The following is a 16,413-nucleotide window of genomic DNA, read 5'->3' as shown; positions in this document are numbered from 1 at the left end:
AACTGCTCTGTTAGAATTTATGTAAACTGTATGCTGACCTGGTTATTGGGATGTTTGTTGCATGAACATATTGATTTAGTTTAATAGTGGGGTATAAGGAAAACAAGCAGGAAAGAAGAAAAGCTCAAGATAAACCATACCTCAGCAAACATTTGAGAGTTATAATGGGAGAGCCCCTGGCTCTGAGGTGTCTGGTTCGATCTCCTGCGGAGCCTACCAAATAGATTTTGACAAGCAAGGCCCAAATTAACCTTGGCTGATTAAAAGAGTCTCTTTCTTTCCAAAAAAGAGATAGTTGTTGGGGAGCTGGTCAGGGGAACCAGGCTGAGACAGAGGAATCCCATGGAACTGAAGAAAGTTCTGCCAAGTCTGCCATCAGAGGATGGTAAGTTTTAGGTAAAACAGACTTGTGGGTTGGCTGACTGTTTTAAAATCCATTTTCTCTCAATGCCTTATTCTTACCATGAAAGTTAAAAAAATACTTTGGTTTTAAAGCACTATAGTTACCACTGGTCAGACTCCTGCAGGGAAGAACCACAGATGCCAAACCCAATCAGACTGCTGGGTACACACTGTCAGCGTACCTGGTACTGTAACCAGGGCCCAATCTAAGAGTGAGAGCATTGTGTGATTCCACAACAGGAGAGGTGAAGGCACTAGGACTGACGTGTGTAGATGCATCCAAGAAAGACCAGCAAGGTGACAGTGATGCAAGCTACCTCTGATGCTATGACATCATGTTTTGTTTAAAATGGAAGCCATTTAGAAAATAAAGGCTTGGAGTTTATGCTGGTAGCCTAATTCACTCAAGCTTTGGTTTTGTGATTAGGGATTTAACCAGAGCCCCTTACCAGCAATACAGCCCTGTCTGTAATTCACAGCTCCCCAACACTTAGGTTTACATACAATTTCTGTCTAGTCTGAATAATCTCAAAACATCATTGGCCTTCACTTTGTGGGCTCTGGGTGGCAAGCCCAACAAGATCCGATAAACCTACTCTCATTTTGAGAAATAGGTCAGGAAGGACACAGAACTGTTTGTCCCAAACTGTGGTTAACATGACGTGATCAGCTGATGAAGATGGCAATTGAGTACTAAAAATGCATTACAATAGGACATGGAAGAAAGTAATAGTCCAGAATCAATAATGCAGGTTGTTGTCAGCAAATTGCGGAGGTGCTGGCTTAGACACTGGATAGCAAGAACCGTTTCAATTTAATGAGGCAAATATTGAATATTGAAAGTATTACTGTGTATCTGAAGCTCTTGACTCTATAGTCAGATCTGAAATTAAGCAGCCTTGTTAGGATGTGAGTTCTGCTAAATAAGGACGTGAAATAGTGAGAGTGGATTCAAGTAAGCCTGGATTTTACTTTAGTTTCATCTATGTAAATTAATTCTGGAGAACTGTAAGGTTATGCCCACATTTAGTAGACTCAGTGCTGAAATAACAGTTCAGAATTCTTTAAAAGATGATAATTTGTAAAATTAAGCCTAGGCATAGCCCGAATACATAGACAAATATTTTTAAAAATCCAGTGGTATTTATACAACAAATGGCTTGGAGAATATAACTTCAGGCAGCATGCTCTATCAACTGATTAAATTCTATTTGCCTACTGAAACAGTGAATAACAGTATGCTAAGACCTTCAGAAGCATCCAGAGATTGAATTTTCATATTATTTGACTACAAAATGCTTCAGTCTTTCTGTAATTAGCATATAGAGAATGAAACACATTTGATAGACCAAGTAGTTACTGTAGATATCATATATACATACACTTTACAATATATATATACTATATGTACACTTATTATACAAAAGATTAAAAAGAATGCTAAGGTTGCAAAGTCACTCAAAAGTTAGGATATGGCAGAATAAAGGTTGTTTGTGCAACCATAATTCAGCCTCCTTGTGAAAGGATGTCTTAAGTACATGATCACATACTATTTTTTTCCACAAGACCCCACCTCACTCAGTGCATAGATGCTCAACGAATGAACAATTATTCAATATCTTGTTTTATTCTGATTGTTCAATGTGTGGTTTCATGCTTATTTACTGCACATAATTCAAACCCAGTTCTAATACAGAATTATTAGTTTCCTCGTGGAATTTTCTATGGCATTCATTATTATAATATCTGAGTGCTTCACAAACATTAATGAATTTATTTTCACACCCTTGTGAAGTGAGGTGGCATTATCCCCATTTTTCAGATGGGAAACCAAAGCATAAAGAGATTGTGTTCACAAAAATCCACTAATTTTGGGTGGCTAATTTGAGATGTGTAGCACCTGATCTTTCAGAATATTTACCATTATATAGCATTTTGTATGTTCAAAGCAAGGCTGCCATTGACTTCTGCTGAGCACTCAGAGCTGCAGCACTTCTGCAAATCAGATCCCAGGGTCTGAACTTGGACACCAGAAAATCTGAAAATGCTGCTAGTCACTGCCTCTGAAATGTTCAAGTGATTTGCCCAGCATTGTATAGGAACTCTGTGACAGAGGCAGGGATAGACTCCAGTTTTCCAGGATAGCATTTAATTGCCTTATCATGAGATTATCCTTTATCTTCGTACAGTCCCTGCCTCATTCACTACATACCTTCCATCTTCTGCAACAAATGAGAGGAGTCCTGCACACAATCTCTTTCACTACATACCCAGAGAACCATCCAAATGAGGTAGGAGTCCTGTTGAAAAAAATAGTATGTGATCACATAATTAATGACTGTATCATAATGCACATGTATAAGAGGTCCAATATTTAGGTTGCACAGAAAACTTCAGTTTGGCATATCAACTTCTGAGTGGTTGATTTTGGAACTTAGTATTCTTTTAACATAGGAAATTACACACAAAACCCTCCTAAGTTTTAGAAAAGCAGGCTGGAAAAGCAGAAATTTCATCATATGCAATCATACTGACATCCACATGGTTCACAAACAGGATTGGAACCTACAGATCTACAGTACAGACTTCTGCCACTTGAGCTAATTGAGTATCTAATAGCAATAGTAAGTTGTCATCTTCTGTGGACAGCACTATAGGGGGATGACACATTACGGCAGTAGTTTTCACAGATATTTGCTGACAGCACAGGAATGTGAGATGCAGGAGCTTTGGTTAAGGAGGGGTTAATGAGGTTAAACCAGGTTAATGAGGGGAGTGTGCTCTTCTGCCTCTGTTCCCCCCAAACCTGACCCTTTGTCCTGCTTTCTCTAGCCTGTTCCTGTTTCAGTCCTGAATGGATGACGTTAAGCATATTAAAAGCTACTGAAAACAGGGTCTTACAATGGGAAGTTTTGGGCAATTTTAGATACAGGCAATGCTACTGGTTCCACCTGGTTCCAGAAGCAGGAGGCCAAAACCAAAGTAAGAAAAAAACCCATGTTCCTTTTATGAAGACCTAGTCCTCACAGACAGGCAGGCAGGCAGGCTCCCCCCTTTCCTTTAGGCATCAGCTCAGGGGAAAAGCTGCTGAACCCTGTTCATAAGCCTTTACTTGAGCCAAGGTACCTTGTCTTGAGCCAAGTCAGAGCCACCAAACATATACACAGGAAAATGAAGTCTCAAGGGCGCACGTCAGGTTAGTGATATGGGGCCTACAACCTGTAGCACCACCAGCCAGCCCTCTAGTCCCCTCTCTCTTGCTCAGTTTCCTTTTCCTGTTTATATAGCCCAACCCTAGGCGCGGAGTAGGGTGCTCTTGGATGTCTATGGTAATTATTTCGCTCATTATTATTAAAAGCTTGACATCCTCTGGGTGACAATCACATTATATGTTTGTAACCATTTTAATTCCTTCTTGCCTCTGTTTAATAAAAATCTAAAATCAATGGCTACTGGTCCACAATAGCTCTGCAGAGCTCCCTGCCTCTGCGGCCAAAAAACTGCCACTGAATCAGGAATCCAAACTGTAAATTCTCTGCAACCACAGAAGACTGCATTATGTTTTCCATTGCCCACCACTCATCCACAGTCTATGGATCTTCCTTCCCTAATTGCCATATATTGGCTAACAAGACAGAGCAAAAGGTATTGGGGAGGTGGGAAGAGAGGGATGTTCCCCTAGATCATGCTGAGGGAGTCTTCTTCACAATATTCCATAGACTCAGGCTATGTCTTCACTGACGGCAGCAAATTTGCTGCTGTCAGATCAACTTTTCTGGATCGACAGAGCGGTCAGAGAAGACCTGCTCAGTCGATCCAGAAATGGATGTATTAAGACCACCTTCTCAAGTGGCGTAGTGCTGCGTCAACGGGAACACGGTTCCCGTCGGCGCAGTGCAGAGAAGATGGCGCACAGAACAGAAGCAGAGAAGTTGACGGGAGTTACGCTAGTTTTTGCGTAGCTTGTGTAACTCCGGTTGACTGCCACCGAATCTCCGAGGTAAGAGAAGACAAGCACTTAGATCATTTTGACTAGCAGCTATGCCTCTTTCCTGCTGTCAGACAAAGAAAACTATAATTCTGCAATTTCAGGCTGCCATTGGATGATCTATAGTACTCAGAGTGCATTGGATAGGAGCTTGAGTCAAAGTAAATATTAGTGGTGCCATTCCGAAGAGTTAAATCATTGGTATTTGGTTGTTATGTGCAGTTTGGAGGAAAAAAAAGGGAGCTACTTTATATCTCTGAACAGCCATACTTGCCTAGAGTAGTTTGTCTGGACGTTTTTATTAAATTTTTACCTCATCTGTACTGTAGGTGATCCAAAAGTACTGTAATTCTTGGCCTGCTAAAATTCTTAGGCTCCACATAACTCCTGACCTTTCTTTTGAATTAATTTACACAGATGAAATTAGAGTTTCCTTCGTGTTACCATCTACTGATTATTATGACAGTGTTGTCCAGAACATTTAACTTTAAAACTGGCTACACACTCAAGGGCTTCTGATAGGCCAGAAGCTTTAGCACTTTTGAACCTACTTACCCACAACCAGCGGGCTGTGTAGACAAACAAAATAAATTATCCAAATGCTTTTTCTTAAAATAAAGTGAGATGAACACTTTACTATTTTTGTAAGTATTGTTCAACCAAGATAACCATGGGAGAATGAGCTGGATTCTATTCTGGCTCTCATATCATCAAGAGAATCACTAACTACATGTCGGTTGTATAATCTTCATTAGTGGTGGTGATGCTTTAGCCACTAACACAGCTTGACTTTCAAATTCCAAGAGGCACTGAGAGAAAACATTTTAGTTGTCAACTGAGTAAATTTATATGGAATCAGAGACAAAAATCATGAAACCTCATAACGCTGAGTTCTTGGCTTCTGAAAATCAAGCCCTTTTAAAGTGTCTCCCATTGATAATCCAAGCTCTGAATAAATCAAAATCACTAGTTGCTTTTGTAAATTTAGGCCATAATACTGATAAATATCTTTAGTAACACCTATGTGGTGATTTAGATTTTCAAAGATCTGTGAAATAGTGCAGAGGTTTTTATAACCCCAAAAGACTCAGGCAGAGAATCCACAAAGTTTACATGTACAGTGCTCAGATTCTACAGTGATGAGCAGTAGCACAGCCCCTCAAGATAGACAGAAGTTCCCAAACTGTCTGGTAGATCGAGTGTGTTCTACAAAGCATTTGCAGAGAGCTGGCTCTTCCTCCTTGTTTCCAGCTTCAACTTCAACTAAAAGATTGGTAAAAATACACAAAATATACTTCCCTAATTTTACATTTAAATGTAAGCAATTGCTATAGTTATCCCATGGAATTTATACAATCACAAATGGAAGGAGAGGTGGCCAGCACAATCAGTGACTAAGAAGGGGAAGTAACCCATGAGACAATCTGTATATTAAGATGTGGTCCACACTACAAGTTTGAGAGCCCTGAATTAGAATGTCAGGATTTTCTGGATGTTTCAAATATGGGTTTTCTTACCTACTTAGTAGGCACAGCATTGCCTGAACTGCTTAGGCACATTGAGTGAAGAGTTGATTTCACTGCAACAGCAGAAGAAGGACTGAAGTGTCAAATACTTTATAAAAAAAAAAAAAAAAAAAAGTGAAACAAAAGGAAAGAAGCATTGGTGTTATTTTGATTGTGTGACATGTCAGTCATTGAGTCCATTTTGCATCAAAAATGGAAAAAACTGAATTTGGCCAGAGATGGCAGGATGTATTAAAATATTAATTATAGGTAGCACTTCAGAAATTTGAACAAGTACAATTTCATACAACACACATCAATCAATCAAGTGATAGACAACTCTCTTAGATTGTAGGGGTGGTTTAAGGGTGATGGTGGTTTTTAGTTCACCCAGTTTTTTGCTACAAACACTCATCTATCTTTATTACTGCTGTCATCATTAACAACCACCACCACCACCATCAAAAAAAGAATTCTCAGTAAATCCTTTCCAAGTTATAATCTCTCTAACTGTGAGCAACTGCAGTAGCTCTAGCTAGGGTGAGCAACAGTCTCAAGTTGCAGGGGGGGAGGTCTAGGGTGGACATTAGGAAAAAGATTTTCACTAGGAGGGTGGTGAAGCACTGGAATGGGTTACCTAGGGAGGTGGTGGAATCTCCAGTTTTAGAGGTTTTTAAGCTGTGGCTTGACAAAACCCTCGCTGGGATTATTTAGCTGAGGTTAGTCCTGATGTGAGCAGGGGGTTGGACTAGATGACCTCCTAAGGTCCCTTCCAACTCTATGATTCTATGAAATCTGTCACATTGTATATAGGCAACTTTGATCTGACAGTTCTCTGACTCTGAACAGGGCAATGTAAAATAAGCAAAGAAATATAATGTTACTTGCATTGAAATCAATATTATGCTAGTTTTTGAAGAATTTGAACAAAATCCAAAAAAACAGCTTTATTTGTTATGTTGGGGACAGAGTGTGTTTGTTTTGTCTTTTCAAGCAAGCTCCTCAGGACAGGGACTGTGTCTTTGGTTCTCCCAGCACACCAACTATAGTGTGAGCACTTAAGAATTAATCATAAATAAATATGAGAGGTGCCAGATTGGCATCGATTGAGAACAAAGTTGTCTATTTATATACAGAATGGGAGCAGCACCAGCGCAGGCTTTCCTCCTCTGCCCCACCAATCACCAGTGCATTTTACATGGGCCACTGAACAACTGTCAGATGGTAACAACTCTCAGTCACTAATAACTTGGGAAAGAGTTGAACTGTGGCCTCCAGCTGAAAAGCTTTTTTGTAGCTTCTTATCAAATCACCTGAGCCATCCAGTATCCTGTATTTGTTTCCTTTTCTTATGAATCTGATTGTTTCTTTTTGGAAACACTATAATCTGATGACAGTAGTTTTCTCTAATAAATGGGTGACCATTCTGGTTCAGTGGTTTATAAGTTTTTAACAATAATTGATACATCAGTTTGCTTTGTGTTCCCTTATACATTTTTTTTACCCTTTGAATTACAGTAAAGTGTGTGCATTTTAGGCCAATAATTGTCATCTTTATTTTCTAATTTACATGAAAAAGTGTTTTCTGAAATATTGAGGTACATTTGTCTTATTGTAACTGACTGTGGCAGTGACCCTTTTAGAGGATAACTTAGACTCTTTTCAGAGTATTCAGTTAAAAAACCCTTCTCTTAAAGTGTGCTTGTAAGAAATACTGAGGAAAACAGGAGATGCCTTACTCAGTTCTTTACATGAATCATTTATTCTTGTTGTAGCAGAACTGGCAGTGATAAGATGATTCTGATGGGTGGTGACCTTAATGCCATGAAAAAAGGAGTTTGCTAATAGGATTTCATCCCAGATAAAACGTTTGGGTTTACTACAGTCAGAATCAAAACAGAACACTCAAATTTGCTTTAGCTACTACAAAATACACAAGGGAACAGTAAGGCTTCCAGGTATCAAAGGTAACTGCAGCAACAAGGTAACTTTTGCAGTTACCAAAACCAGATACGGGGTTCTATCTGCTAAAGTTCACACTGTTTAAGATCAGGCTTTCGTGGAAAAGGGTTAGAGATTTTTTACAATCCAAATGACAGCAAAAGAGAATCAGAAAGGAGACAACTATTAGCCCCATCTAGGATTCTAAGGCAACAGAATTAAGAACAAATCCTTTTTACAAAAAGATTCCATACTAAAAGCAGAAAAGATTACATGTGTATTACTAAGCACTCCACAGTCAGTAAAGGGCCCAGTTACTGATAAGATTCCACATGCAACCATAACTCTGTCCTCTTGAACAGACACAGTATGATACAATCTTTAATTACATGTGTCATGGTTCAGGGCTAGCTGCACCCTGGGGCCCTCTCAGTTTCTCAGTGCAACACCTCCAGGTGATGTGCCTCTTGCCTTTCTCTCTCTTGTGGAATCCTGCAATTCTCTCACTCGCCAAACAGGATCATCAGGATGTAGCACTCTGTTTACTGACTGTGATTATTTAGCAAGCCCTGCTGAATTCAGTTGCCCTGCAAGACCTCCTTTGGGACTTGCAGCCAGTCAGTGCCTACATACAATGACATAACACAGCCTTTTCACAACAAAGTATTGTTTAATCTCAACAGAAGGAACAAAGCATGACAAGAGAAGGGTATTTAACACAACTAACAGTCAACTTGCTTAACTTTCTTATCCAAAACTTAAGTTAGCCTACCTTATTCAGACATCCCCATGTCTCAGTCTGTGGGGACAGTCTGCACCCCTGCAACTTCTGCCTCCCTCCTTATCTATCCCCTCTAGGCATTGCATCTCTTTATTTACCTCTAAAGTCTTTTGTTTTTCTTAAATCTGTTGAAACTAGTATATGGACCACCTCACAGGGGTCAGTGGTAGACTTCCAGAAAGTGATTGTCCTCAGTGTCCTTTAATTAGCAGTAAATGGGGGCAACGGAGAGATTTGTCAGCTTGCCTGTCTATGTGCAGGTCATCTCATGCCTGAATTAACCTGCTAACGATCGTTTAGCAAATACCACAAATGAGCAGCTAGAATATATAATATTAATAAAATATTATGAGCATCACCCACATCCTTTATATGCTACTTCTCAAATAATGGTGTGAGATAGTTCTTTTCCCAAGTGTGAAGATCTTAAGGTGCATTAGAGCAGGGGTTTCCCCTGCAAACCTTTCAAGAGTACAGAAGATCTCCATGACACCTTTACACTTTCTGAAGTCTTCAGGAGCAGAGACAAGTGTTCTACAGGGTCCCTTGGTCCAGCCTCTCTTGCTCCAGTCCCCAAGTACCTTAGAAAGTGAACAGCTTCCAACCCTAGCCTCTTTATAGCTTCAGTATACTTTCACTATGTACATACCATTTTGCTTTCTATAGAAAAACTGTGCATGCACAACTTCTATTTTCAGCAGTCATTTGTTCAAATCAAAATCAGATTCCATGGAACACTAAAAGATATTTCTCCTCAATAAGAACTATGTCCATACTAAATTTCAACTTTTGAACCTCCAGCTATTTTAGATTAGACCTGGTTCAAAAAAATCTTGCAAAAAATGTATGTGAAAAGTATATATCTCTGTTTACTCTCCTAGAAATCCAAACTAACTGAATTGTTGATCACCTTCAGCAAGACTGAAAAACTCCAGACTAATTGATTGCAGTTCCAGAAGGGTCTGAGTGATTAAATACAGCTAAAGTGGAAATTAAATAATCTTAAGAGTGGCTACACCTGAGATAAGCAGCCACCAGTCTCAGGCACTAGCAAACCTTTGCTTTGCCACAAAAACACATTATCCCTCAAGTTATTAATGTTACACAGTCATTCTTGTACTTTTCCCTAGAGCTCCATCCAAAACAGTCTATAATGCCTAACACAGAATTGCATATTGCTAACATTTAACCTGAAATAATTAACAAAAACAGTAGTAAAATAATTGTTACATTTCCCATCACACCCTTATGTAACATTACACCAGTTAACAATGTTTGTTGAAGTTTTTTTCCCACTAAAATGTGGCACTAACAATTTCTACATTTGGCTAAAAACAAATAACTTCAGTTTTCTGTTCTTATCAACACAGCGGATTGCACTACCAATGTTTATTGTTACAAGAAGACAGAGAGCTTCTTTGGGTATATATGAGAAGAAGAACAAATGGAACATTCCCATCTTTGTCTCCTCAGACCTCTTGACTTCACGTTGCTGGTTTATGTCCATCCACCCTCTGAGGAATCAGGACGTTATTAAGTTTCTCAGTGTTCTCTTAAGAGGCATCAGCAGAAATTTCTGGATTACTGAAACCTTGAACTCCAAAAGGCTGTTGCCCTATACAGTACTTGCAGCTGCTGCAGCGTATTCTGGCTGCCTGATACAAAGTTTTAAACTGCTGCTTTTCAGGCAGGGTGCAGCATTAATCCACCCTGTCTCCAGTTCTGCCAGCCAAACCATGATATAATTTACTGAATGAGTCTTGGAAAATTAGCTGTTTCCATTTTGCTAGCATTTGTGGAGAGACGGGTGAGATCTAATTTTAAATCCTGCAATCTAATTCTTTGCTACACATAGGAAACTGGGCAAGGTGCCAAAAGATAATGCAGGGTGTCTCTATCCACTCACAGGAAGCTTCTGGTTTGACTTAACACTTTAAGGAGAAGGCATTTTTAGGGCCTTATTAAAGAAAGATGCATAGATAATGAAAAAAAATGCATGCATAGGAAAAGGGAAAAAGAAAAGGAGATGTTTTCTGTGATTTATGAAAAAATGACCCATTGAAAAATGTTTTTAACTCATTAGGAAGTACTTATAAACAGGTGTTCTGAATAATAATAATAAAATTAGAAATGCCTTTAGCTTATCACTCATGTAAACTAAGATATTGTAAGAGAAATTCTATAAGTAATTAGGTAAATTGAAATATAGAAAATAATGCACATCCTCAGGAAATAATTTTTCTTTCCAAAAAGGAATTTCTTTGTCTCATACCCTATAAAAGGAAAGTATTTATGGGAGTTAGATTAGGAATGAAAACTGCCAGCATTCCACCAGTTACAGTGGAAAGAAGCAGGGTTTCTGGTCTTCACCATTACAGAGAGTGGTACAGTATACTTTCTGCATTCTGTGTAGTGCTATATTAATCTTTAATTGATAATCTTTTATTAAAGAATTCCATCTGAGCCTGTTATTTTGACAATTTCGCATTGTTTATTAAATTCAAACACACAACAGCCTGGCCATCTCGAGAGAAGACTCTCTCCTCATTAGAGACCATCCATGCCATGAAGTGAGGAGACTGTAGGCTGGGATGACTTTGCTGTAGTTTTTGAGGTGAGAGATCCTTGACCAGGAGTAGAGCTGGGGTGTTTGAACTGATAGCTGATGAAGGTCTATGTTTCAGTACTGCCTTGGCCAGGCAAACGCTATGACAAATAGGAATACCTTGTCTCTTAGCTTCCTGCTCAACCTCAGAATCAGAAGGACTGGAGGGAATGCATGCAGCAGATAGCTTGAGAGGGAAGGAAGAAAGCATCCATCATGGAATACAGGTGATGACCTGCCCTGGAACTTTCTGCATTTGTTGTTCAGGTTGGTTTCAAAAAGGTAGATACCAGGTATCACCACTGATAGAAGATCTGCTACAGAATGTCCTTTCTTATTGACCACCAGTGATGGTCTATGTCTGAAGTTCCTACTGAAGGAATATGCACGCGTGTTCTTCATTCCTGAAACGTGAAAAGCCTTTAGCGAGATATTGTTATTTATACACAAGTTCCAAAACTGGATTGCTTCCTGACACAGCTGAGATGACCTTTCACCTCTCTGTTTATTCAGATAAAATATAGCAGAGATGTTGTCAGTGAGAACTTGTATTACCTGACTTCTGGGGTGGTAATGAACATCTCGCAGGTCTGAAAAATAGCTCAAAGTTCTAGCACCTTTATATGGAAAGAGACCTCCTAAAGTGTCCAAAGTGTTTGAGCCTAAGATTTATCCAGATGGGCTCTAACCCCTGGTGGATGCATCTGTTTGTAGAGTCATAGGTGGTGCAAGTGGTAGGAAAGGAAACCCTTTACATATGTTTGAGAGTCCAATAACCAGTCCTGGGACTGAAGCACTAGTGCAAGTACACAAATCAGCATGTTGTTAGACAATACACTGATTGAATTCAGGCCTACAGACTTCTGAGGTGAAGTGTTGCATGCTGAGTCACATACATGCACGAGGCCACATGTTCCAACAGCTGTAGGTAAGGACATAACCAGGGTGGGGCGAGCAGGGTAGCCTCCCAGGGTGCAAAGCCACAGAGGCATAAAAATGGGGCCAGAGGCAATGTGTGCGTGTAGTAGGGGGAAGGCATGTAGGGTCACGTGCCCTCCCTGAATATCAAACAGGCTGTGTGGCCTGCTGAGGTGAGTCAGGTGGTAGAGGTGATGTTCCCTCCCCAAGCCCTGCCATGCAGGTCTAGCCCAAGACACCTGGCATCGCCCACCCGAGCTGCCTGGTGTTGCTACTCACCCCCCCAAATGTTCCTCCACACCACCAGTTTGAAAACCTCTGTGGGGCAGTCACATGCCCTCCCAGAACATTAAAACTGTGCCTCCCTCCACCATGAAGTTACATGTCGCCTCTGAATGCGGTGGAAAAATGAAGAAAAAAATTGGTAAAAGGCACAAATATGCTTCCACGCCCCAGGCACTAAAATACCTGGATATGGCTCTGGTTGGAGGCATGAAAGCATTATTCCCTTGGATTGGACTCATGGCTTTTGGACAGAAACACTATGGAATGAAACCTGCCCACTGGAAGATAAGCCATGGCAGTCACAGTGTTAAGATCTGCACCTCTGAAACTTATTTGTTGTGTCAGTTTTAATATTAATTTCTATACATTCCATTTTAGGCCCCGAGAAGAGAACAGATGTCTGACGAGGAGAAAGCTGTTTTGGACATGAGTGCTTGGCATTTCCTGAGCTAGCCAATCATCAGGTAGGGAAATATTTGAACACCTAAGTGGCACAGATGGACCACAACCATTGTCATATGTTTGGTGATCATCCTTGGAGCTTAAAAAAAGCAAAAGGGTAGCACCGTGTACTGGTAGTGTTTTTTGCCTGTCATGAATCAAAAATACTTTGTGTGGTCAGGGTATATTGCCACATGAAAGTAAGCATTCTGCAAATCAAAGGCAGCATGTCATCTGCAATCTCTATGGACAATGGATGCAAGGTGCATCCTGAATTTGATTTTTTGGATAAATCAGTTCAACTTTCTTAGGTCCAGAATGGGTTGAAGACTACCTCTCTTTTTGGTAATCAGAAAGTACCGGGAATAGAAACCTTTCCCTCTGTGTTGGTAAGGGAACTTCCTCTATCACTCCAAATTCCAAAAGAGACTATACCTCCTGAAATAAAGCAATTTTGTGAGATCGGTCCCTGACAAGGGATGGGAAAGGTGGGTTGGGGAAAGGAGGGAGGTGAACTGGATGACATAGCCCTCTTTTACTGTGTTGCGCACATACTTGTCTGACAATCTCTGTCAAAACATTGTAAAAGAAAAATAGGAGCTTTCCAAATGGTGGGACGAGAAATATGGTTGGTGTGCTGTTCCTCGATCAAGATACCAAAATGATTGCTTTGTAGCCAGTGAGGGCTGATGTAGGTCTGGTAAAAGGCATGCTTTAGATAATGCCAACTGGTGATGTCCAAAGGGCTTAGTTCTCCTTCTAGAGACATCCTGAGGTCTCTGCTAGTAGAATTATTTCTTTTGCATTTGAGGCTTGTGCAGTAAAAAGTGAGAGCCTGAGACATGAGGCCTGAGTGAAATAGCAGTCAAGCCCTGCTGATATAAAGCAAAGTTAGCAAAAGTCAGGCATGCAAGTTTGCAGTAACTGGCAAGAACAGAGTTGGTGTGCTGCAAAAACACACATTCCTAAACAAGTGCTAGGCATAGAATACTCAGTAAGCACATTCCAGAAAGCTGGTACCAGTACATCCTGATACCAGGAATGGTACAAGCTCACTCTTCAAAAATAACAAGGATGAGGACACACCGCTCTCTCTGTAAGGCCAGAAGGACAATCTAATGGATACAGCTGTCTTAAAATATGATGGACAGAGCTATTTTGACAACATGATGGATAGAGATGTTGTAACAAAATGATAGAGATGTTTTGATCGGACCATCTTGTGCAAGGCAAAGGGTGGTATCTTACCGGGTCAGAGAGTGGCAACTACACATGTCAGAAGGGCAATTTGCAACTTATTTGTATCAGAATATAAAAGAGGGTCTCAGAGGAAGCATCTTTGTTTGGCTGAGTGAGGAACGGAAAGTCCCGCCATTTACTGAGCCAGTAACATTGTCATGGACATACATGTATTAAATGTAGGATGGATAAGACGTATTTTACCGTGCTTCATTGGCAATAAACATGGCTTGGTGCTTTCGTTACTGAAATGGATCTCTAGTCTTATTGAATAATCCAAGTGTGGTTTGCTGTATTGGTTATCTGCACAAAGCTGGAACAGCATATATACTGGGAGAACATACATGCAGCCAATAACTGACAACAGCTTGAACTGTTTCCTCTGCTACTAGTGTGTAGATGCTTCAATGGAAAGTCACACAGGAGTTTCAAACATGTATATGGCATCATCAGTCTTTTGAGAAAATTGTTTAGATTCTTCAAGTGGTAGGTCTTGCATTGTATTTTGTAGCTCCCTTTGGATGCAAGAGGCCTGCAATCAAGAGGAACGTCGCATCAAGATGGCTATAGCTATGGAACACCAACTGGTGTTGGGTGCATTTCTTTGGGCAATTTGCCTGTAAACTTTGAAATTGCTGACCAGTTAATAAAGGTATATTTGGACAACGTTTGATAATTTGAAGACTAGTAGTGGTACAGACCTTTCTGATGGATAAGTATGGTCTCTTATACTCTTCATCTTTCAGGGCAACCTTAAGGTGAGACTGCTTGAATGCTTATTGGCCACTGTGACTACTAGAGAGTCTAAGATGGGGTGAGTAAATAAATAATCAAATTCCTGCTGGGTGACCTAGTAACATCTGTCCACCCATTTGGCTATGGGTGGAATGGAGGTTGGTGTCTGCCAGTGCATCCTTGCAGGTTCCAATAGGGCTTTATTAAAGGGAGGGTAATCCTTCCGAGCGCAGGAGTTTGCAAGATATCTAATACTTTGTGCAGCTTGTCTTGCACAAGTTCTGCCTGCACTTCTAGACATCATCACCCTCCACAGGAGGTTCTGAAATACTTTAAGTCCTCATGGGGAGGTAATGCCAACTTTGGAATGATGGCCTCATCCAGAGAAGAGGAGGAAATATGGGTTGGAGGAGCATCTAAGGGTCCCTTCCTGAACAACTTCCTCTTCTGTGGGCTCCAACGAAGGCAGAGGTTGAGAGACTGCAGGACAATCTTCCCTAATAGCCAGTAGTACAAGAGAAGGCAACCTTCTCCTCTCTGATGGGGACCTAGATGCTCTTAAGCAGTCCAAGATGCCGAATAAGGCCAAAGTGGATATTTCAGTCTTTGTACTGCCAATGGTGGTGGGCACCATACAGGGTATCTTTGTAAAAATACTGTTCTTGCTCTATGGTCTGGTGTTCCTAGAGAGTGACCTGTACGGAGACCTGAAATATCTTGGAGGAGATACGAGTCTATCATGGTCAGAGTCTGAAGAGGAGGAGATATAGATCTCCTCAGTGAATGAAGGTGAAATTCCAGAAGCTACTGATGGAGGTCCTGGCACCAGCAATACAAGGTGCTGCCCTGAAGGTACCAACATTGACAATGTATCCAACTGAGCTGCTAACAGGCAGAAGGGTGGGTTGATGTCAGCAGTGCCAGCAGAGCTGATGCTGAAAGCTGCAAGGACAATGCAGGTGGAACTGCTGCTGCTATGGCAGCATGTGACTTTGATGCTACCAGTGTGGTTGAGGCTAATGTGATTGAAGCTGGGTGATGTAATAAAGGAGAGTCCAGCAGAGGGACAGACAAAAGGTCCTTCCACAGCAAAGCTCACCTATGGTGTCAACAGCACAAAAACTGGAGACAAGTGTTTGTTCCCAATGACAGTGGCACTGGACCTGAGAGTGCCAGGGCTGAGGATCTCCCTGTGAAGCCACTGGTCTCGATAGCCCTGCTGGAACAAGAGTGGACAATGCCACCTCAGATCAGTGTGATTGTTAGTGTATGAGGCCAGACCTTGACTTGGCATTGGAGGACTTTTTGAAAGATTTCATATGGGGAGAAGGCTGAGACTTTGAGTGTCTGTCAGTCTCATATGATAAAGATGGTTTTGAACACTTTGAGGAGGCTGTGGGAGAGGAAGATGAACAGTGTTTCTCACCTGATTTGGGCTTAGGAGCCAGGACAACTGGAGGGGCATTACTCCTCATGGATGTTTTCCATGAGCATTTCTGTTCTCTTGTGATCAAGGTCAGGTTCTGAAGAACACCACATTGCCTTTTCCAGGGAATACACCTTGAGACAAAAA

General features: G+C 40.9%; 1 long non-coding RNA gene across 1 annotated transcript in view; it reads left to right on the top strand.

Moving 5' to 3' along the window:
• Positions 1 to 16,413, top strand: part of LOC137153688 (uncharacterized) — a 166,581-nt gene that overhangs the window by 13,489 nt on the left and 136,679 nt on the right. The window contains exon 2 of the long non-coding RNA XR_010919874.1: positions 12,804 to 12,889. This is a non-coding gene — a long non-coding RNA (uncharacterized lncRNA). The remainder of the gene's footprint in view (positions 1 to 12,803; positions 12,890 to 16,413) is intronic.

The sequence above is a fragment of the Emydura macquarii genome, unplaced genomic scaffold (genome assembly GCF_026122565.2).
Source record: "Emydura macquarii macquarii isolate MOO-44397 ecotype Brisbane River unplaced genomic scaffold, CSIRO-AGI_Emac_v2 contig_1253, whole genome shotgun sequence".
In the NCBI taxonomy this organism is placed as follows: domain Eukaryota; kingdom Metazoa; phylum Chordata; order Testudines; family Chelidae; genus Emydura; species Emydura macquarii.
The sequence above is the reverse complement of the archived record's forward strand: the minus strand, read 5'-3'. Positions and strand labels throughout refer to the sequence as shown.